Here is a 2,850-nt window from a genome sequence, read left to right on the forward strand (position 1 = left end):
CGAAGTCTAATATTGATAACCCAAGGTATTTAATATATTTTTGTGGGCTTAGAAAATATTTCAAATATTATTTTTTTTTAATTTTGTTGTTCTTTTAATTTCGATTTCAAAACACTGTGTCATGTGTATCATGGCCATGTGTAATTTGCTTATGAAAGCCGGTAAAGTTCATTCACTCTTTTTTTTTAATTTGCTTACGATCAAAACATAAGCAATTTGTTTTTTGATTACAACTTTCCAATTGCCTGTGTTGTTTTCTTCACTATTCAGTTGTTGGTGTGGTAGCCAAAAATTTTAAACCCATCAGTTACAATAAAAACAGTACTTATAATTTGTTTAGATTTTTTTTATTTTATAAAAATAATGTTTTTAAATAGTAGTAAAAGGACAAATTTTGGAAATGTGTATTTAAAACTAATTTACAAATATGATATATGTAGTATATAATTCGATCTCAGGCATGAGAAACATTTATGGAAGCATTACAGATGAATAAAGTTTAGCTAGAAAGGAGAATCTCAAGATCTCAGTTCGTAGAGAATCCTTTACTTGCCGCAGCTACCCTTGTCACAGCTGCTGCCGCATTTGCAGGATGAACCGCAACCGCAGCTACCGGTAGATTGTGTTTGAGAAGCGCATTTGCAACCTGATTTTCGGGAGGGGGGAAAAAAGAAAGGAAATACAGGGTTAGAAGGTGATATTCATAAATTAAAAAAAAAAAATAATAGTCCGAATATTTAAAACCGGATAATAATTTTTCGTCCTTGTGAACTTATAATACGGTGTTCGCAAAGTAAGCATTTAGGTTGTAATTAGTCTTTTTAATAATTTGTACAATTTATAAAACTTTTTTTCTTCAAGAATTTGGGTTATATATCCTTAAATTCCTTTAAAATTTTCTAAAGATCTCAAACGAATCACGCAACCGAAATTCGTTTTTTAAGCATTTCAGTTTAATAACCCGTAATTCTATTTGATTTTCATTAAATGTCTCAAACGAATCACACAACCGAAACTACCCTTTCAAAAAGGAATAGCGAAAACTTTGCCAAAAATCAAAACCGAAAAAAACTAACAACAATTGGCACAATTTCTACAAATTATTTTTATTTTTCACGTTCACAATTTTTTGGCATTACTTTGCCTTATCACCGATTAGAAGTTTATAGAGAGAGCAAGCGAGGTGTTTTTTAGTACTTACCAGTTCCACAGGGGCAAGGCATGTTGATTGTTTTGATTTTTTAGATTAAAATTCACTCACGGAAAAAGAGAAGACACAAAAGTTTGTGTTTTTATCACTTTGTTTAGTTTGTTGGTTGTGTGTTATGTTTAGCTGACTGTTAGTCGACTGATGACCGGTGTATGCAGTGTATGCGGTTTTATAGATATGAAATTCGGTACTTTTCGTTGAGTCAATTGTCTTCTTCTTGAATGTGTGCTCTCCGCACCACAGCGCCAAACGGTTTCGTGTGCACACAGCAGGGATGGAAAATGAAATATGTGGTAAGGTACCAAAAGAGTACTTTTTTTAATAAAAGAGTACTTTTTTCAAGAAAAATAAAAAAAAATTTTATTCAGATTCATAAAGATCGATTTTCAAGATTAGTCTATCTCTCTGATGGTAACAATATAAGAATTCTTGCTTCTTTCGATTGCATTTGAATATGTATGATATTGACTAATTTTAATTTCCAGGGACCGTAACGGTTATAACTTATATCAAATCAGGTAAAAAATAACTGTTATTATGTGACCTAAATAAAAAAAATCCACTTTAATTAATTATTTTTTAACGGAAAAAATAAACGTTGATTTTTAACTGTTAAAAATGATTTTTATTTTTTCCGTCAAAAATAAAAGTCTTTTTGGGATTTTTATTTTTTCCGTCAAAAATAAAAGTCTTTTTGGGACTTTTATTTTTTCCGTCAAAAATAACAGTCTTTTTGGGACTTTTATTTTTTCCGTCAGAAATAAAAGTCTTTTTGGGACTTTTATTTTTTTCGTCAAAAATAAAAGTCTTTTTGTGATTTTTATTTTTTCCGTCAGAAAATAAAAGTCTTTTTACGTAAATAAACATATAGAGTTTGGTACCAGTTATATAACCTTTGACCTAATAGTCAGGGGAATGATTCTTTAATTTATATTCATGATTTGGTACACTAGACTATTTTTTAAAAATTTATAACAGATATTTTTTTCCTTTGATCTTGATTACTTATGTGTACACTTATTGTAATAAGGACAGAGATTTATAAATTGTAATTTTATAACTGATTACAAGTTGTATAAACTTCTTTACATAAAAAGAGTTTTATTTCCTGACGGAAAAAATAAAAATCCCAAAAGGACTTTTATTTTCTGACGGAAAAAATAAAAGTCCCAAAAAGACTGTTATTTTTGACGGAAAAAATAAAAGTCACAAAAAGACTTTTATTTTTGACGGAAAAAATAAAAATCATTTTTAACAGTTAAAAATCAACGTTTATTTTTTCCGTTAAAAAATAATCCTTAACATGGGAACTGAGAGTGTTTTCTCAAGATCACTCAATATCCTCAATGGGCTCCTCAGTACGAATCTATTGGTATATGACACTATTAGTGTCCCATGTCTCTAACATGAAGATTTTTTTGTTCGCATTTTAAAAAATAACTGTTATTTTCGGTCCCTGTTAATTTCACTACCTCTTTTTCGAAAGTCAATATACCCCAAACTAACATGAATTTCAGTTCCAAAGTGCTCTTGAAATTATTGAAGTAATCACGGCGACTATGAACGCCAAATTAAGTATCTGACAAACATATCCGGTTAAAAAATATTGGAACCGATAAATTAATTTAATGTTTGTAATT

General features: G+C 29.4%; 1 long non-coding RNA gene across 1 annotated transcript; it reads right to left on the minus strand.

Annotated features, from left to right (window-relative positions):
• Positions 1–544: 544 nt before the first annotated feature.
• Positions 545–1,253, minus strand: LOC133324546 (uncharacterized). Its single transcript, XR_009754126.1, has 2 exons — positions 1,202–1,253; positions 545–646 (listed from the first exon to the last, which is right to left on the minus strand). It is a non-coding gene; the product is annotated as an uncharacterized LOC133324546 (long non-coding RNA).
• Between the last annotated feature and the right edge of the window lie 1,597 nt (positions 1,254–2,850).

Source organism: Musca vetustissima, unplaced genomic scaffold (genome assembly GCF_032173495.1).
Source record: "Musca vetustissima isolate MV318-11 ecotype Yass unplaced genomic scaffold, APGP_CSIRO_Mvet_v1 utg4171, whole genome shotgun sequence".
In the NCBI taxonomy this organism is placed as follows: Eukaryota; Metazoa; Arthropoda; class Insecta; order Diptera; family Muscidae; genus Musca; species Musca vetustissima.